This window comes from Amblyomma americanum, chromosome 1 (genome assembly GCF_052857255.1).
Source record: "Amblyomma americanum isolate KBUSLIRL-KWMA chromosome 1, ASM5285725v1, whole genome shotgun sequence".
NCBI classification, from domain to species: Eukaryota; Metazoa; Arthropoda; class Arachnida; order Ixodida; family Ixodidae; genus Amblyomma; species Amblyomma americanum.
In genome coordinates, this window is record NC_135497.1 from 289844474 (window position 1) to 289865851 (window position 21378).

At 49.0% G+C, this 21378-nt stretch overlaps 1 pseudogene; it reads right to left on the minus strand.

The window, feature by feature from the left end:
* Positions 1 to 20335, minus strand: part of LOC144118790 (uncharacterized) — a 43623-nt pseudogene extending 23288 nt beyond the window's left edge.
* Positions 20336 to 21378: the final 1043 nt, after the last annotated feature.

Genomic DNA, 21378 nt, shown 5'->3' on the forward strand with positions numbered 1-21378 from the left:
GAGCAGCGGTATACAGAAATAATTCCCGCCCCGGCTTCCTGGAACTCCTCCAAAATTTCTTGAATTGAAGATGGCGGGTACACTCCACGGACAATGCCCTTAGTGCACGCAAGCTGCTCAGGAATGAAGGCTTTAACCGGCGGAGAAGTGAAGGTATTACACCGGAGAAGATCCGGCACACACTCAATGTTTGCCGACTTACAAACAATGGCGCGCCTTCCAAAAAGATCGCCCTTCAAAGATGTCAATTTAGTGACTGGTTAGACTTTTCAGTTGTTGCTGTATTGGTTTGGATTCTTCATTTTGAGAATTTCATCTCCAATTGGTACAAGTGCCATGGGAATTGAATCAACACCATTTTTTAGAAATGAATTCAAAGGCAAGCTTTCGGCCGGCGAGCTGGCGAACAAGGCTGCCGAGACTACTCCCGGGGAGGTGAATGACATGCCTACACGCAGCGCGCCGGTAACCATACATCACCCGAGTCAGCACATCTACCTTGAACACTGGCAAAAACCCCACGAACGTTGAACGGCCTCACCAAAAGAAACGCCCGGCACCACCAGGAAACGAAGCAGGCAGGTGGTGACGAAGCAGCAGCAGCCACGAACGTCTCTCGGTAGCCATCGGCGGTCCGCTCTTCGAAAGAGAACGCGCTGCACTCGAACGAGCTGTCACTTCATTTTTGTTGCAACCAGCACTCGCACTCTCCACAAGCATTCGTACGGTTCTAACTGCCAGGCTCTTGAGCCGTGCTTGCAGTGTTGTGGTCTTGGTCACCTACCCGCGTTCACACGTGTTAAACTGCCAGTCTCTCGCAGGGTACTGAAAACATGGTCCTCATCATCTTCTATACGTGCGTGTGGAAGTACCAAGCGGCTAGCATGCAGCAAGCCGCACAAAATGATGGGAGATAAGAAGCAGTGAACTTCACTTAGAAGACAGAATGCTATATCGCAATATCATTAGGGAAGTAATTAAGCGACCTATAACCTTTTCCTGTTCTGAGTCTATTCCGTGCTTAGGACTTACTGTAATTGTCTTCGTAAATGCTACCGCATTGTTTTCTAAATATTCTTGGCATGTATTAGTTTATTTGCACATACAGAACAAAGCGCTCGTTCATATCAGCAGTGCATATAGACAACAATGAAACGTTATAAGTGCAGGGAAATGTATGCATGCAGCGTGTGCCAGAAGTAACGGCCTATCGCTAGTGGAGTCTTGATAATAACTTCATCAAGCACCTTTGCCACTTTTTAACCGAGGCTTATTTACACTCCCTCTAACTTTTTTTCCCTTTCTCGTTATGCCTAATAACAAACATCTCGAATACAAAAAAGTAGCTGCAGGATGATATTTTGGGGCTCAAGTCATAACAGCCCCGGTTTTGTCGGATGTATTAGGTAAGATAGGGTTTTATTTTCTATCAAGGATGGAAGGAGACAAGGCTAAAAGCTGCCACCGTAGCTTGACTGGCCCTCGCCGCCTACATAATGACGGCATGTGTAACGACAGAAACTTATTAAGGGGATACATCAGAAACACAAAATTGTTGTCATGGTACAATGCATGGTGTGCATATACATACAAGCAAAAATCTTCAGCACTGTTGGAGAAACAAGAAGCTTTCACAATCAGTACGCTGCAAAAAAACGATACATATCAAGTGGATTTGAGATAGTAGTATTAGCACTGCGTCCTCAAGAGGAATGCATTACTACATTGTGAGTACATGCCACCAACAAAAAGAAGAAATTCCGCGACGTTGAAATGACCATTCATAATTTAAAATACTATTCCCAGCATTGTGTGGTGGATGATTTATTCAAGAAAAAAGTTCTTAAACTGCATAGTATTGGCTTGAATGCATAAAAGGCTTGAATTCGCACCATGCACGTTCTCCGTCCCTGCGCCGAACAAAAATCCTAGCATTCCTCTGGCACACATATTGAAAATCGTACACTTTTCCCATATCTTTACTTCAAAAAGTAGTTCCCATTAGTGCTCCGTCATGTTTTCTTGAATATATACCTGCGAAGAATCGGTTCCTAGGGCACGCCTATTCCTAGGGCAAACCATTCTTCTCCTGTAATTTGGCTGGCAAAGCGGAATATAATGCTATGGATTTTGACGGGCTTGGACAGAAGGAGATGAATGGCGACAAATGTCATGTTTGGCTAATTCAGGAACGTCTATTCTCTCAGCGAGAGCATTGATTTTATAAGGCAAGTTTTCCTTGTCAGTCTGTGCGATTCACTGAAACTCTAGCCTCTGCTTACGGTTCCTCCATTCAAGGTCGTTTAACGGCTCTTTCATACTTTGCACTGCCACTGTGTCCTGCCATTTATGTTTTTGTATCATAGTCTTAATTTCCTTGATCTCCGTCTCATGACGTGCAGTGTCAGCAAGAATTTGATCGTACTGGTCAGACATCAGCCGCAAAGTTTGTTCAATGTTTTCAACGGCCTCCTTCAGGCTCAGAAGCTTTGCAAGTTTTCCTGTGTACCTGCAAGGGCAAGGCTAATTTGAGGCACATTTGCAGGAGGCTCTGGCGCGTTTGTTTTCCTCGCTGTACCTTGAGTTTACCCTATTCAACATGTCTGGCATCGCCATGTTTTATTTGTTGTTTCCCTCATGGTATAAAACTGGGCTTCAGCGGCAACAGGGCACTTCCCTAAGTAATATGCATAATTGAATTCACTGCACATCAGGTGCGAATCCTCCTCATCGGCATCTGTTGTACATATCAAGCCTATTAATTCATCACCCATGCTTACAGCACACACGTTTCCCAGCAACAGGGAACGCAAAAAAACGCGCCGGAAAGGAAACAAAGAGACTGACCTGCAAAAATTTGCAGCATTTCTAAGCACAGATGTCAATGCGTACCCTGTCACTGCCACGACCATCCGCAGCTTCGTTCTGGGTCTCCTTTATATGCATTCTCGCACGGGCGTGAATTCAGGCCGGCGTCACCACGTGGGCTATCATAAAGCAATTCTGTTCCACTTTCAACACCGTTGCCGGTAGTCCTCTGATAGGGCTCCGTAGGCTGCAGCAGGTGTGCCGGTTCGATGTGCCAATCAAGTTCTCGGGATGCTAATTGGAAAAATTTAGAGCGTTGTTTAATGAGAGCTGTCATCACGTTCTCCCTTCACTGCCACGAATGTCCCTCAAACAATACCCACACGTACACAGACGCACACACCAGTACAAGCATATAGTTTCTCGTCGAGCAGTGCTTGAAGGATTGCCTCATATGTTTATTACCAAGTATATTGCCAGAAGTTGCCCACTAGAAAAAATAACTCAACTTTATAACAGCTACTAGTTAGGGTGAGGCATGGGAGCCGGTTTTAAGAAGTGAGGGTGAGAGAGGACAGGATAATTTTTCAAAATGAGAGCGAGGGTGAGGGAGGGCCATGGATTCAATAGTGACAGTGACGGAGGAAAAGTAAAAATGAGGGCATTTGACCACCTGTGTTATCCACACAACCTGCGGACCATCCACGCGCAGTGAAACCTCAAGTGAGTGAATTACAGATCACCTACACAAAAACATTGTTGATGTGAATATTTTCAGAGCTATAAAGTACAAACAACAAATGGTTGCAACAAAAGAAGCAAGCAACGAAAGAAGCAAGCTGCGGAACCTGAAGTTGTTCCATTATGTGCACAGGGTCGCCCAAAACGTAAAAAAGGTGGCAAATAGGCATGGCGTGCCAGTCATCTTTGCGGCTCCACGGAAGTTTTCTCAGCCCTGCGCACGCGCAGCCAGCGACGGAAAGAGGAATGGTTGCAGCCAAAAAACACAGAAAACACTTTGTTAAGTGCTGCACCGGTGTAATCTATGAGATATCACTGACCTGCGGGAAGGCCTATGTGGGCCAAAAAAGCAGGTGCATCAATGACCGTGCAGCAGAGCATGAGCGCTAGCTGAAAGAAGTAGGAGAGAAAATTTCAAACAATGCAAAAAGTGTGAACCACGACTTGATCAGATAAAGATTCTGGGCAGGAGCGGTGATAGTAAGGCACGAGAGGTTTTGAGGAGTACCACAACAGAAAAAGATAAAAAGGTGTGTCGGCGATTCATCTGTGAACCTTGTAAACGTTAATATTTCATACCTTTAACGGTTTTGTTGATCGAACGTGAGATTTCTGTCTGCGCGGGCCTAGATTTTCTGTGTATTTGCTCGCTTTTCAAGGAATGAAGTCAGATGAAGTTAGCGTTTGTCCTACGTCGTTCTACTGTGTGTGTTTTTTCGGCGCTACTGTTTTCCTTTCTGGATCGAGTCATTCTGAAGTTATGAAACCAAACCGAGACCTACTGGATACAATGGGTGGTCTACATGAGGTTCCAGAAAATGTTTTAACTGATAATAGGCATTCGTTCTGGATGCGTTCCACTGCATGCTGTTCAGATGCAACTCATATGTAGTCTGGCCCCAATTTACGATGTGTGTAATTTAGGGCAAGTTTATGTAATATTTACGAATATGAACACTATACTAAGCCGCAGAATGTTTATTGACGATTTAATAGTTTATGATCTATCTGAGTGAAAAGTGTCTGCTAGGAATGCCCAGCAACATAGTTTCTGAAAGAACTGTGACATGATTTGAGCCATTCGCATTTCCTAAGTCCAGTCTTTCAGTGCCCGTAATGCAGTGGCCTAAAAATGCAGAATGATAAAACAAAAATAATCGTAAGTGAAAAAAAAGAAGTGGGCCTCTTTTATCTGGTGATAAGGTGAGCTACGGTACCTGCTTGCTGTTCAAGTCGTGGTTCATAATTTTTAAAGACAATTTGTGGCTTCGTTGGGCACGCAGAATCCTGACCATCACTCGGCCCGTATAGCACTTACATGAGAAATGGAAATGCCATCAGGAGAGCACCCTATGGAAGGAAACTGGTGTGAAGTGATGAGTGTCTTGCATTTCTCTAGACCTTGGCTCGTATTTCTTGCCATTTTTCTACGAAACAGACACATTGTTACCTTTAGTGGTTCAAACAACCATGGCTAGGGTGCCGATAGGATTGCTTCTGAGAATTTTAGTAAGCAATGGATAAATCCTTGGTGTGAATTTTGCACGAAGAGTATTTTCAGACTACAGATGTGCAAGTGCTTGCAGTGAAGGGGCCCTTTTGATACCTGAGTCGTTTAGAGAATGTTGCGTGTCACAGACTACATTTTTCCCTTACCACGCTTTGTGCGTTAAATATTTCAACACGCATGCCTGTGGAGACCTTCCAGCTTGCTGCACGAGCTCTTCAGATTGGTTCTTGGGCACTTCCAGTGAAGTAGATGGGCATAGATTACAGGCCTCTTCAGCTACTGTGATGACCCCCATAATGCGCAGGTCCACACGGGACGGAGAGGCAAAGAGACACCGTATGGCTCAGTTTAAACAAACAGGTATATTCAATAATTACACATGATTAAGGTTATACATCAGAGGCTGGGGCGTCCGAGCTTACGTGCCGACGACTTCATGGGGGCGATGGAGTGGCTCCGGAGTTGGGCTCGAGCGGTTGCTGGCAGAAGCTGCACGCCGTCGGGCTTCGGCGCTGAAGGCCCTCTTGGCGAACGATGTCGTCCTGAGCGTCTATGCAGTAGAATTTCAATAGTCGTCCGTTTCTTCGAGGATGGTTCACAAACCCTTCCTCTAGTGTCGTTCGGCTTGAAAGATGAACAGGAGGCGAGCTTGTAGATGATGACAGCAGAGCATATTTTTCAACATACATATGCAGAGAGTTAAACTGGAAAAAGCAGAACTGAATTTACAAAAGAACAAACTTTGCACTACTTTACTCATCGACCGGGCAGGTTAGTGCCTAAGTAGCATCACATTACATGCTAAGCATGAAGCCCCAGCTCAGACTGGACTGCATCCGTTTACATGCGCTTTTAAGCACTTGATTAACAAAGGGCTAAGGGCGGTCATTTCCAGTGGCCCGCCCAAAGCATCAATTCTCCAATCCAAAATAACATGCGAGATGGGAACCACCCCTTTGGGTTGGGCTTAGCCTCGAACCCAGAGTCTGTTAACAATACAAACTAAATAAACAACAAAAACGCCACCACTCTCTCTCAAGTGAGAGTATACACAGGCTCTCTCTTCGGAGCTAATTCACTAGCGCCTGTCTTTCCACATTCTTGGCGAGTACTGCCTGTCCGCCATGACAGGTGTCCGTCGCGGCCCTTCTGGGAAGCTGTGGGTGCCTTCCCGGCGATAGCCCACGACAAAGGGGGGGGGGAGGGAAAGAATGTCGTCTTCGCGGTAGCGCATAGCGTCGGCTGTGGTATGGCGCGCTCTGGCCCGCTGACAGCTCCTTTGTCCTGGAATGTAACCGGAAATTGGGGAGGATAAAGCCTGTTTCCCCGGGGCGGCGGCGGGTCCGGTTTTTCTGGTCGTCACTCAAAGAGCATGGCTGGGTAATTGATGATGCCGCTGTCACGGGTCTCCGTCTACGCCGCGCCGTCGAACGTGGATCCTCGTAGCACACACGGAATGTCACACTCGCTCACCCTCCAGAAGTTGTTCTCCGAACATTTGAGTCCACGCAGCTCCCCTTGTCTTTCTGAATCGCCTCGCACAGTGCGTCCGACAAAACACTTTTCGCTGCACTCAACACCACTGCACAACACCATATGCCTCCGCTGTCAATACTGGCGTCTCCAGGGGCAGCACTGATCTTCTTTTACAGATAAACATGAAACTCAGCACCCAAGCCTCTCTTTTCTAGTCCAAACTGGACGAAATAAATTTACCACAGTTATAAAGGAGCTCCCACTTCTAGCACGATCACGGCACAGACAAAAATATAGATAACGAAAGGAAGTAGGGCAGGTTCTGCATGCGCTCCGCATGCTCTCCTGTGAAGGTGTTACTTAATGACAGAAAGGTTTAACTACCAACTCCGATAACTTAACACATAAGCACATAGCAATGTTATGAGCTGTGGCATTACACAATTCTAACCAGTTCAAAACTCCGCTCTGTTTACGCCATTAGTCCGACTTAGCTTTCCGATTTCGCAGCGGATATCGGCCTTCATGAGTCATACTAAGTAAGTCTGTGCCCCTTTGTCTGCTTTGGGACTCGCGAGGGCTCGTGGCAGGAGCCTCTCCTGGCGTTATCTGCGCGGCAACCTCGCGCGCTTCTTCTTCTAGCAATGCATGAAGTAAATCCGGTGGCATTCCGGCCGTCACCTCGGGCGCCTGCCGAACAAATGCAGGAGAGGGCGTTTCTTGCGAACTATCTGCGCGCTCCGCTTCACTTCTGTCCCATCAAAATCCGCGCTTTCCCTTTCCTCATTTCGTGAATACTGAACCGGTGCCGACTTGAGGCGATTTGCGTGTATCCTTATCAAACGCCGGTTCACGTCTCGGACTCTGAAGTTTACCGGAGAAAGCTTCTCGACAACCTCGCACGGTCCTCTCCACTTCGTCTGGAACTTACGAGCTAGCCCAATCTGCCTTTGGCAGTTTTCAATGTACACGCTGTCCCCCACATTAAACGGCGCGTCTCTAGCACTGCGATCGTGCACCTCCTTCCTGCGCTTCGCCGCTTTCTTTAAGGACTCCTTTGCGATGTCCCTCGCCACTTGCAAGCGCGATTCTAGCTCAACCTTATAGTCGTCCAGTGAAGCGTACGGGACACGACGGGGGCCCTCTGGCACTTCACTAGGCTGGTCCGGGTCTCGGCCGTAGAGAAGAAAGAATGGCGATTCGCCCGTGCTCTCGTGTGCTGCGGAATTGTAGGCAAACATTGCATACGGGAGCCACAAGTCCCAGTCCCGCTGGTCGCGCGAAACAAAATGCGACAGGAACCCGGCCACGGTTTGGTTCAGTCGCTCCACCGCGCCGTTGCAAGCCGGATGGTACGGTGTTGTCTGCTTCTTAGCGATCTTAAGCAGCTCGCAAACTCTCCTCATTAGCTGCGACACGAAGTTCGTTCCCCGATCTGTCAAGAGTTGCCTCGGGGGTCCATGTCGGAGCACGATCTGTTCGACAAATGCTCTTGCAACTGTGTCTGCCTTCTGATCTGGGAGTGCTACCGCTTCCGCGTATTTTGAAAGGTGATCGACAAATACTAAAATGTACTTGTTTCCGGAAGTGGTCGTGGGCAATGGGCCCATTATGTCCATACCTGTCCGCTCGAAGGGAGCCGAAACCTCAGAGAACGGCTGAATTGGAGCTGGTCTTCGTCCCTTGGGTGTTTTTCTTTCGAGACAGGAATGACACTTCGCACAGTAGTCTCTAACATCCTGCCGCATGCCACTCCAAAAGTACAAACGCTCCACACGCCTGCGTGTCTTTGCTACGCCAAAATGACCGGCGCATGGCGCATCGTGAAACTCGCGAAGAACCCTTTCTGTCCACGACCGAGGTATGACGACTCTCTCCCAAGCGGTTTTCTCTGGTCTCCCTTTCCTGGTTGGCCTCGTGCGCCGACACAGGGTGCCGTCTTTGTCAATGAAATAACCTAGCTGTTCGGGGTGAGACGGTGCGCCCTCTAAGCTTTCGATTATTCGCTTCAGGTCAGGATCTTTGCACTGCTCTGTGCGTAATTCGGCGGGGTCGACTACGGGGACAAACTCATCTATAGCTGCCACGGCAGCTGTGCGGCTGAGTGCATCAGCATTCAGATGTGTCTTTCCTGACTTTTGCTCAACTTCAAAGCAGTATTCCTGCAGGTGTAGATTCCATCTAGCGAGTCGCGAGCTAGGGTCCCTGACACTCATCACCCATTTCAGAGGATGGCAGTCTGTGACTAGCTTGAATTTGCGGCCGTAAAGGTAGCATCTGAAGTGCTTTACTGCCCAGACAACGGCGAGGCACTCCCTTTCCGTAGCTCCGTACTTTTGCTCTGTGGGGCTCAGCTGTCGGCTAGCAAAAGCAACGGGATGTTCTTTGCCCTCGATAACCTGAGATAGCACGGCACCAACTGCGAACTTTGACGCATCTGTGGCCATAACGAAGGGCAAATTAAAATCCGGGTGGCGCAACAGCGGTGCACTCATTAGCTTCCTTTTCAGGGCCCCAAAAGAATTCTCCGCGTTTTCGTCCCAGCGAAAGGCGACATTTTTGGCTGTTAAGGCGGTGAGCGGCTTAGCGAGCTTGGCGAACTCCTCTATGTGCCTTCGGTAGTAACCGATCAGGCCGAGAAACTGCCGGACCTGGCGGACGCTAGTCGGGGATGGAAAATCCGAGACACACCTTAGTTTCTCAGGGTCCGGTCTCACGCCGTCAGCTGAAACAACGTGCCCGAGGTATTTCACCTCGTTTTTGAGGAATTGGCACTTAGAGGGCTTCAGCTTGAGACCCGCTGCTCTTAGTCGCACCAAAACCTGCTCAATATCGCGCAAATGGTTATCAAAACTGTCACTGTATATGATAATGTCATCCATATACACGAAGCACAGCCTCCCCAGAAGACCTGCCAGGATAACATCAGCGGTTGTCTGCCAGACAGCAGGGCTGTTGGCCAGACCCATCGGCATTCTTTTCCATTCATAGTGCCCTGAGGGCGTGTTGAATGCCGTTTTCTCGGCGTCTGCCGGATCCATTGCTATCTGCCAGAATCCCGCCGCCATGTCCACTACCGTGAAGTACCTGGCAGAGCCCAGCTGAGAAAGAGTCTCCTGTATATTGGGGATGGGGTATGGATCGATGCGAGTTACGGCATTTAGTTTGCGGTAGTCCACTACCAATCGATACGAGCCATCTGGCTTTTCCACCAATAGTGCTGGTGCTCCCCAGGGTGACTTTGAGTGTTCGACAATGCCGCGATCAATCAGGACCTGCACCTGCCGCTCCATCTCCTCACGTTGGGAGTAAGGAATCCTGTACGCACGCTGGTAAACGGGCGATGAAGTGCCGGTTTCTATCCTGTGCTTTATAACGCCACAGCAGCCCAAATCCAGGTTGGACGCGGCGAATACCTCCGAGTAGTCGTTCAGCAAACCAGCCAGAGCCTCCCTCTCCCTGGATTTTACGTGAGAAAGATCGAACGACACCTTTAGAGCAGCCGAAGGACTAGCATGCTCTACAGTTGCGAGTACCGTATCGGTGGGCTCACGTTGCTCTATCGCAGAGGTGAAGAAAGCCAATGTTTTGTTCTTGGGAAGGCTCAGCGGCTGCTGGCTACAGTTAACCACCCGTAGGGGCACTCTGTGGGCGTCATTAACTGTCACGAGGCACGCGGCTGCCTTCAGGCCATTGCTGAGAGAGTCGACCGGCTCAAGCACTCCCACGGCGCCGCTCTCTACATCTGAAGGCACAAACGCGTACAAAATGTGCTCCGACCAAGGAAGGACGACCGCCTCCTCGACCAGCCGGACGGCAACCCGCGAATATACCTTCTCCAATGATCCCACTGTTTGACGGGTGTCAATATCGGTAATGCGAATCTCAGCCCCTCTCCTGTTCAACAACGGAACTTTTGAGCCGCCCGCATTAACCTCTTCCTCAGAGAATGAGACTACTACCTTCCCTTTTCTCAAAAAATCCTGCCCTAATATACCTGACACTCCGTTTGGCAGAGACACCGTGTCCGGGCATACGTAGCAGGGGTGCTCCAATGCAATTCCGCCGAGAGAGAAGTGTAACCGGTAGAGTCCACTTATGCCAAGAGGATCCCCCGTTATGCCTACAAATTTGGTTGCCATACCACCAGACGCTTCCAACACCTCGCGGTCCCCCTTCCTTCGAAGCGTGTTAAAACTGCTCTCCTTAAGCAATGTCACCTTTGACCCCGTATCTATCAACAATTCCATGCAACAACCATTTAACTTGCAACGCACAACAGGGCATGCCTCGTCGGCCACACAAACTACCACCACCTCATCATCCACTGCTCCCTCCCCACGCTCCTCAGGCTGGGGAGGACTAACTAGTTTTTTGTCTCGGTATCTGGAGCCCCGCTGTAGGCTTGCTTAGGGCGTGTCTCGCCTGCTTCTCTTTGTGGCTCCCCACGGCGCACGTTTTGGCAGAACCTGGCGATGTGTCCGCGACCCTGGCAAGCGAAGCATACGATTTCTTCAAAATCTCGCATACCGCGCCTGTAGCTTTGTGGCGGTCTCCGGTTTCCAGCGAATGGGCGCTGTTGAGCGCGCGCTTCAACCTGGCGTTCTACCTGCTGAGATAGCAGCTGTTCTAAGCGATCTAACCGCTCTGTCAAGAGAGCAACCTCAGGGTTGAGCACCGCTCTCTCTATGACGCGTACTCTCGCTGCGGCTGTCGTTAACGCCTCATTTTGTTCCTCATCCAATGCGGCCTCCACGGCTTGGTCGAAATTGCTCGGCTTGCGCGAGAACACGAACCGGCGCACGGGGTCTTGCAGACCAGCCACGAACAAAGCGGTCATTTCCTCTTTAAGTATATCCTCCGCGTATTTCTTCTTAAGCTGGTCTCCTTCCTCCTCCCTGCTTAACGTATCGCGCGCTAAGCGCTGAAGCCGCGACGCAAACGTTCGCACGTCCTCCCCTACCATCTGTCCGGCGTCACGGAACCTCTGTACTCGCAAGTGACGTGGTTCAGTGTCAAAATGCTCAAACGCGAGCTTCTTAAATTCCGCAAATGATTTTGTGGATTTTACTTTTTCGTCTCGCCATGCAAAATCATGAGCAGCTCCTGCCATCTTACACCTCGCCATTCCCAGCATTTGAGCATCGGACCATCCCCCCATTTTCCCAATCTCTTCTAGCATGGAAAAGAAATCGCAGATTGGAACCCCTGTCTTATCTCCCGTAAACGTCGGAATGACGCTTCCTAATGCCAGCATGCTTGCTCCGAGCGACGGCTGTGGAGTGGGAGCTCCCTCAGATACAGTCATTTTTTTTTCAAGCCCTCCAGTGCCTCAAGCCTCTCAAATGGGGGTAAAAGTCCCACAATCAGTCCCGTGATTCCCTTTTGATTACAATTTTGAAGTCATCAATGTCACAGCATTCAGAGGACATTTGCTTTTGAGACCCCACTTCTGACACCAGTGTGATGACCCCCATAATGCGCAGGTCCACACGGGACGGAGAGGCAAAGAGACACCGTATGGCTCAGTTTAAACAAACAGGTATATTCAATAATTACACATGATTAAGGTTATACATCAGAGGCTGGGGCGTCCGAGCTTACGTGCCGACGACTTCATGGGGGCGATGGAGTGGCTCCGGAGTTGGGCTCGAGCGGTTGCTGGCAGAAGCTGCACGCCGTCGGGCTTCGGCGCTGAAGGCCCTCTTGGCGAACGATGTCGTCCTGAGCGTCTATGCAGTAGAATTTCAATAGTCGTCCGTTTCTTCGAGGATGGTTCACAAACCCTTCCTCTAGTGTCGTTCGGCATGGAAGATGAACAGGAGGCGAGCTTGTAGATGATGACAGCAGAGCATATTTTTCAACATACATATGAAGAGAGTTAAACTGGAAAAAGCAGAACTGAATTTACAAAAGAACAAACTTTGCACTACTTTACTCATCGACCGGGCAGGTTAGTGCCTAAGTAGCATCACATTACATGCTAAGCATGAAGCCCCAGCTCAGACTGGACTGCATCCGTTTACATGCGCTTTTAAGCACTTGATTAACAAAGGGCTAAGGGCGGTCATTTCCAGTGGCCCGCCCAAAGCATCAATTCTCCAATCCAAAATAACATGCGAGATGGGGACCACCCCTTTGGGTTGGGCTTAGCCTCGAACCCAGAGTCTGTTAACAATACAAACTAAATAAACAACAAAAACGCCACCACTCTCTCTCAAGTGAGAGTATACACAGGCTCTCTCTTCGGAGCTAATTCACTAGCGCCTGTCTTTCCACATTCTTGGCGAGTACTGCCTGTCCGCCATGACAGGTGTCCGTCGCGGCCCTTCTGGGAAGCTGTGGGTGCCTTCCCGGCGATAGCCCACGACAAAGGGGGGGGGGAGGGAAAGAATGTCGTCTTCGCGGTAGCGCATAGCGTCGGCTGTGGTATGGCGCGCTCTGGCCCGCTGACAGCTCCTTTGTCCTGGAATGTAACCGGAAATTGGGGAGGATAAAGCCTGTTTCCCCGGGGCGGCGGCGGGTCCGGTTTTTCTGGTCGTCACTCAAAGAGCATGGCTGGGTAATTGATGATGCCGCTGTCACGGGTCTCCGTCTACGCCGCGCCGTCGAACGTGGATCCTCGTAGCACACACGGAATGTCACACTACACTCTTGAAAAAAAATCACGATCAGTACATAAAAATTGTTAGCTGTATATATGAACGAGAACAAGGGTTTGCAGAAACTGCACAAAAAATAAGATTATTGGTGAAGAAATTTTGGCAGACAGTTAAGGTGCGTAAACTTTTTGCTTTCATGGTCAACAAAAATTAAGTGCATACAAATCGTATTGCTGCACAACGGGATTGTAAAAAGAAATCGACGAAAAAAATTATTTCTTTAATTTCATTAGCAAAAATATGTGAATGTTCAGGAAAATAAATAAACAGACTATACCCGCAGGCCCACGATGAAGACAATCTACTTCTGCTTCTCTGAGCCTCTGTCGGCATGTACTTGAGCTTCAACATATGGCGATGGAGTCGCATGTGATGACCTGTTTCCGGGCTTCTGAGCAGAATGCCTTTGTAAGCGAGAGCTCCCGAGGACCTCGCACGGGAACGACATTATGGTGTCCTAAAGCTGTGAATGATACACAAAAAAAAGCTACGCAGCACGCCGGCTTTTGGCGAATATTACTATGACGTTCTCGTTATCACAGTACGCGCTGATGTGCATACTTACGCGATCTGGACTGCCATTCCCCACGTCCGCTTTCTCAACCTTCTCTGAAGTGTTGCCATCTAGGCAGTAGCATTAGCACAGGCAAACTCACGACGAGAGAGGCAACCTACACGACCAATCATACAAAAATTTTGTCGGATACTTCAGCCACAGGGGCGAATTTTTTCGAAAGCTTTGCGCGATAGCGTTGTACAGATTCACATCTCGGCTTATTTTGCTGCCGCTTCTCGCCACAGATAGCTGCATATTCTCAACTGAGAACACAACATGCCGTCGGCTAGACGTGTTCATTGCTGATTGCTACCAAGAAGTTTTCTTCCACAAACTCTGCACATAAAAAACGAGGGAATCGGTTTCACCTCCGGCGAGCGCCCCTGCTTTCCCTTTACATAATGGCAGAGTCACCAAGGTCTTTACCTATAGTAATGAATAACCACGGTACCAGTACGGTTCGGTTTTCACACATGTCGGCTACACAACAACACTTCGCCTGCCTTCACAATACATTGCATCAAAACGTTCGTGAGTCAATGCGATTTTGCGTGCATCCACAGCCATGCCGTGCCACAAATTCCATGTGATATTCTCGACGTAATTAGCCCCCACAACTGGCTAATTTCGTCACAAGCAAGGAACACCCATTCATTAATAAGCGACGAGCTACGCGCGCGGACGATGGTGATTTGGTTGTAGTGGGCCGCCGCTGCGTTGATCTTGCGGCGGAGCAAATGAAAAAAATTGTGTCAAAACTTTCGAGCAGTGAATAGGGAATTCATCAGCATCCACTGCGCATTGCTGCGTGCTGCCATCAATCATCAATCTTCTTCTTGTTCTCCATAGTAAGCATGGCACATACCCACGCAGGGCATACTCAAGCTGCTTCTTCGTCACGTCAACCGCTGCGACTTCCTCGCTCTGCGTCCTAAGCCCGAGCGCGGTTGGCAGCGATGATACGCAGGCCAACGCAGCCAACGCACAACCTACAGTGCCTAGAGGATATTCTAGGCACTTTACCCCAACGTTATGCTCGCACTATTCGTACCATGTTGGTTTCCAGACTTCGCAGCGCCCGCTGAAGTGGTTTGCTTGATAAATAAGAGAGAGGAACCCGACCTTTCGGTTATTTCCGAAATTCTCCTGCTATGACGAGCAGGCTGGCAGCGTGCTGATTTCAGCTCAGTCGGTTCTTTTATCCAGCCTTGTCTGGATTGAATGCCTTTTTCGGATACGAGTATTATGCGGGATGTCAAGAAATAGTTAACGGCTTGCAGAAAAAGGTTGAGGAAGAACATCCAGATGGCAATTTGACATCCTTAGCCGAAATGCTTTGCGCATCTTTGGAGGCTCAGCGCAATAACGCCTGCAGCTGAAACATGCAATCAGCAGTAGCAGTAGCAGTATCGTGGTGCCGAATTCGAACGCGGCACTTGTGCCCTCGGTCATGAGTGCGTTTTGAGCGTTTCTGATTGCAATGCCGAATAAACTTCTCTTTAAATCTATAAAAAAATTGTTTTGAAGCGAAAAGCTTCCCTGCGCTAGTTAACACCACGCTTCGCGTGAGCCGCGTATGTCCCAGTTCCAGTTCCAAAAACTTTTATTTCCATCAGAAATGGAGGCCCTCTACTCCCAACCCTGGCGCGCAGGCCTAGGGGCAGAGGCCAGGGCCTCCGCGACAAGATGCAGGGAGAGTTGTTGGCTCTTCGCGGCCTCTGCCGCCAGATGGATGGCTTTCTTCTGGGTCGCGGGGTCCGCGCTTTGCAGAAGGGTTTCCCAGGCTTCTCTACTATCTATTCCTTCCCTCACCCCTGGGGAGTGTACGCACTGCCAAATTATATGGTCGAGGGTGCCCCTCTCTCCACATTTCTTACATTTATCTTCTATGTCCTCGTCTTGTTGGACGTGATGCCCATACCGGGTTTCTGAAATTTCCGGCCTGTAGCCTTCTCCAGGTTACTGCCTCTCTGTTCCCGATCTCCTTGTCCGGAGGAGGGACAGTTCTTTTCTGCAGTCTGTAATTCTCTATGATTTCTGTGTATGTTTGTAGTCTCTCGTCTAGTTCCTTGCAATCTGGCGGTTCCGCTTCTGCTCGGAGGTAGAGATCTCGAGCTAGAAGGTGCGCCGCTTCGTTGCCTGGTACTGACGTATGAGCTGGTGCCCATATTAGGCTAATTTTTCTATTCATCTTTTTCCCCGTTAGAATCCGCACCGCTTCTTATGCGACTCTACCTCTTCAATAATTGTAGATGGCTGTTTTACTGTCACTTATTATATAATTTGCCTCTGTTCCCACGCAAGCAAGCGCTATTGCTACCTCTTCTTCTACATCTGAATTGCGGCTGCGTATCGTAGCTGCTGATATTGCTGCACCCTTGCCATCCACCACTGAGGCTACAGCTGCTCCCAGTCTACCGCTCGCCGCATCCGTGTATGCTACCGTCTCCTTATTCATTTCGTTGAAGCGTCTCATGAGGGCTTCGGCTCTCTTTTCCCACCTCTCACTGTTGAAGGTGGGGTGCATGTTTCTCGGAAGTGGGTCTATTCTGAGATGTTCCCTGACCTCCTTCGGGATGTTTTGTTTTTGCTGCATGCCTCTGTCTGCCTGCAATCCTACCATGCCTAAAATGGCTCTGCCTGTATATGCCTGGCTAAGTCTTTCCTGCTGAGCTGTTCTGACCGCCTCGGCCGTTTCCTTCCACGTGTTGTGTATCCCCATAGCTAGGAGTCTTTCCGTTGAGGTGCTTATGGGTATTCCTAACGCTCGTTTGTAGCACCTCCTAATTATTGAGTCCAACTTACCTCTTTCTGGAGCCCGGATGTTAAGGTATGGTGTAGCGTAGCTGAGTCGACTGATTATGTATTCTTGCACCAATTTTATTAGGCTCCTTTCTTTGAGTCCTCTCCCTTTGAGCGCTATTCTTCTGAATATTCCAGTTACGTGCGCTGCATATCCTTCCAGTTTCTTTATTGTTTCATCATTGTATCCATTTTCCTGAATAAAAAGGCCTAAAAGTCTTACCTTGTCAACCATAGGCACCGGTTTGCCTCCTACCATAATGCTAAGATTGCTATCCCTTTTTAATCTTAAAGATTTCGGGTTGTATATTAAGAGTTCTGACTTCTCTGGCGAGCAGGCTAGCCCCCTTTCTGCCGCGTACTCCACTACTGTGTCTGCCGCAGTTTGAAGTTTGTTTTCCATCTCTGCATCTCTGCCTTTGTTTATCCAGACATTTATGTCGTCCGCATACATGCTAAAGTGCAAGTTCTCGATTCCTCCCAGTTTCGCTGGGAGGCCTCTCATGACTAGGTTGAAGAGAAGCGGGGATAGGACCGATCCCTGTGGTGTACCTCTGTTGTCTAGCTCTATTTATTCTGACTCCAGGTCCTGGTATCTAATTTTGGCTTTCCTATTTGACAGGAAGTCTTTAAGGTTGTTGTATGTCTTGCCGCCTACACCGATCTCCTGAAGTTCCGATAGGACCGCCTCATGTTTTACATTGTCGAAAGCTTCCTTAAGATCTAATCCAAAGATTTCCTTTGTGTCCTTAGTCCGAGAGTCTATGATGTCATGTTGTAATCTCAACATAACGTCTTGAGTACTTAGGCCTGGCCTAAATCCGACCATCTCGTTTGGCCATAATTTCTTGTCCTCCATGTATCTAGTTAGCCTCGTTTGGATTACATGCTCCGTCAACTTCCCTACGCATGAGGTGAGGGAGATTGTTCTGAGGTTCTCCAATTTTAAGGGCTTTCCAGGTTTGGGAATAAGAATGATGCTTGCTTCTTTCCATTGTTTTGGTAGTTTCCCCTTTTCACACACCTGCTGCATGTATTTAGTTATAGCAGTGATCGACTCATCATCCAGGTTTCTTAGCATTTTGTTGGTTATTCCGTCCGGGCATGGAGCCGATTTAGTTTTGAGCTTCATTATCTCCGCTCTCACTTCCGCCTCCGTTATGGGCGTTTCCAGTTCTTCATTGCCCGGTCGCTCATAATCTGGCAGGTCATTGCGTGCTATGTTCCCTATGGTTGTTTGATTTCCTCCATGAAGCTATCATCTGTTCCCTCATATTTGTGCCATGTTTTGGCCAATCTAATGTTCGTCTGTGACTTTGGCTGGGTTGGGTCTAGCAGGTGTCTCAGGATGTTACAGGTTTTCGCTAGGCTCAATTCCTTCTCCATGTCATCACATTTACTGCACCAGTTTTGCTCGCACAACTGTATTGCGTACTTTTCGATCTCTCGATTTAGCCTAGCTATTCGTATCTTCAGGGTCCGATTCCATCTCTGTTTTTTAAGGCGGTTCTCTAAGCCTCTTTTTGCCTCCCACATGTGCAGAAGTTAACTATCTGCCACTAACGGAGCTTCTTGGCCTTCTAGAGTTGCCGTCGCTTCGGTGGAATGTGTTTTAAGTGTATTTGTCCACTCCTCTAGGTCAGTGATTGAAGTAGCGGCGGACTCTTCTCTTCGCTTCCTGAATTTGTCCCATTCTGTAACTTTTGGTGGCTTCAGCCGTTTTTCCTTGATACCTTTGGTCGTTGTTGTAGCTATTATATAGTGGTCACTACCTAGGTCTTGCCCCGTATTTTCCCAGGACACCGCCTTGGTGTTCCTCGACAGTGTTAGGTCAGGTGTGGTGTCTGCAGTGACACTGTTCCCTTTCCTAGTCGGGGTTCCTGGATCAGTGTGTAGTGTCAGACTCAGTTCTTGTATATAATCCCAAAGCTTTCTTCCCTTTCTATCTTTTCTATTGTATCCCCACTCCTCATGCATTGCGTTTATATCTCCTACTATGAAGAGGGGGTTTCTTCCTGCTGCTTTCAGGGCTTTCCTGAATATGGCTCTGAACCTTACTTTTTTTGTTTGGGACTTAAGTAGATGTTAAGTAGGAAGAGGCTAGGCTCTTCTTTCCTACCCGTGAGCATTTCTACCAAGACTCCTTCTATGTCCCTGGATTGAATCTCATGTTCGACCGTCGCTATGTTTCTCTTTACTACAGTCGTTACTCTCGATTTCTCTCCCCTGTCGCTGTGGAATGCCTGATATCCTGGCAGGGATGCTGATTTCTCGGTCTCTTGTATCGCTATCGCTAGCGGCTTCTCTTCTAACGTATCCACGTAATTTTGCAATAACGCTCGCTTGCTTTGGAATCCTCGGCAATTCCATTGCCAAATAATGGACTTATTTCGTGCGTTTCTGGCCATATTGAATTTGGGTAAAAGCGTCCTCCAGGTTTTTCTGTCATTCCCCTAGGGCAACCAGCTCAGTTCTCTGCGTTTGCAATTCAGCTCTTTGCGCCTGTAATTCTGCCGTCATGCTCTCAAATCTCTGATTCATGTTCTCTTGTATCTGGTTGAGTGCTGCCATGACCTGTGCCATGAAGTCTCTCTGTTCTGTTTATATCGCCTTTATGGCATTCCAATTTTCTTCAGATTCCTTCTTTACCTCTACCTATATATGTTTCGTTGTCCCCCTTTCGCTTAAGCGGGGGACTCCGGACTGTTTCTGCCTCCTCCATTTTGTCCTACCGTTTCCTGCCGCTTAGGTGTCGAGGGGGTACTTTGTTGTGCTGCCTGCACGGGCTGTATAGGTAGCATGCGAGGGAGAGGGGGCGCTGCCTTCTCTTTTTCCTTTATTGCTTTCGTAAGTTTACTTATTAACCCTTGGAGCTCACTCACTTTCTTTTTCAACTGTTCTATTTCTTTATCTTTATCGTCTTTAGCCTGGGAAGACCCTTCTACAAAGGTTAATTGTTTGGGTTCTTTGGTCGGGGTCCTGCTTCTGCTCTGTCTCCTGCCCCAGGGATTCTTTGGGTCCCTAGATCTCGATCTTCTTGTTCCTTTCGGCGTCACTTGGGCCCCGGGTGTTGCTTGGTCTTTGCTCTTGTTTTTCCCAGTCTCGAGACGCTGTCGTCCCTGCGACGCTCCTTCATCTCGCCTGCTCGTGGTGTTTAGGGCCTGTGCTTCTTCTTGTTTCTTCTCCCTCGTACGGTGTTCAGTACATCTCCTTGCATTTCTTGTCTCCCAATGGGTGCTTCTTTCCACAGAGCTGGCACTTGGTCTTGCACTGATGACTTCCCTGTGGGTTTCCTTCCCCACAGATTCTGCACTTTTTGTTGTCTGGGTCCGGGCATACGTCCTGCCTATGGCCCATCCTGCCGCATGCGTAGCATACTTCGAAGCGTTTCTTGTATAGTACGCATTTGGATGGTGCGGGTGACAGGTACACTTGCCACGGGACCTTGTTGCTCTCGAAAAGAATTAAGACTGCCTTTGCTTCTTTCCCAAGTCTTCTCACTCCCAATACGGGTGGGTTCTTGTTTCCAAAGTACTCGAGTCTCTTTAGGATCTCTTCCTCCGTTCAAAAAATCGGTGCTTCATATATCAACCCTTTACCGCAGCTCTCCGGCGCTGCCACGTAGGCGCTTACCGTCGTCTTTATGTCGCCCACTATGAGTTCGGTGAGCGACGCGTACTTGTTTCTTCTCGAAGCATCTCCGGTTGCCACGAGTGTAGACTGCTCCTTTATGTTGAACGTGATTACGCCTCCCGCTCCTCCATCTTCCTTGCCCGCCATTTTGCTGATTGCATCAGCCAGGAAGGCTCCCCCATATTTCATCAGCCTTTCGAGTCCTCCTTGGGGCCTCGGAATGATCTTGTCAAATCCCTTCGGAATCCTCCTTTGTTGTCTCTCCACAGACTTTTCCGCGAGTTTTCTTCCCTCGCGTCTCTCCGCCGCTCTTCCTCCGCCTTTCGAGCCGTCCACGTGGCTCCCTGTCTCCGCTACTTCTGGGATTGCTTTCCCATTTCTCTTCGCTCTGAACCACTGTCCCTGAATATTCAGTTCTTCGGGATCCATTTCTCTCCCCTCTACCACCGCCATGACATACGAGGTCGCTTAGGCGTGGCCGTAGGCCTAGCCCTCTTTGTCCTTGCCGCTAGGCCTCGTTAGGCCTAGCTCTCCTCGCCTCTCCTGACGCCTCGCTGGCTCGGTATCGTAAAAAGTACGGCCCACCTTGCGCTGTAGCGTTCGGTCCACCGTCTTTACTTCTTCGTCGTTGATCCCAGCCAGTTTCGCCCACACTCAGGTCCTTGAGTGCGATGCAGCCCCCGTTGTCGACGGAGCGCGCCAGGCGCACGTCCGATTACTTCGACAGCCGGCGGAGGAATCCACCAGCCGCGTATGTCGGAGCACAAGTGACGTCACGCAAGGCGCAGTTTCTCTCTCTCTCTCTCCCGCTCCCTAGTCACTAGTGCGCATGCGCCACTGGTAGCATCGAGCCACAGGTGTTACGCCGCTGCGAAGCGCCCCGCCTTACCTCAAAATCCAACTTTAGATTTTTAGTTTTCTCTTTCCTCTTTCTCTCCCTCCTTTATCCATTTCTTTACAGCGCGTTTGGGGTGCCCACCGAGATATGTGAGGCAGTTACTGTGCCATTTCTTTTCCTCAAAAGCCAAACAAAACAAGTGAGGCAACGGCGTGCATAGAGTTCATTGGCTTTGAAAATTTTGCAAAGACCGTTCATTTTCAGGAAAGGACAGGCACACAACCGGCTCAGTGGGCCACTGGAGACCCAATCTCGCTTTCGCTTGGTATATTCTGGATTAGCTGGGCTAATC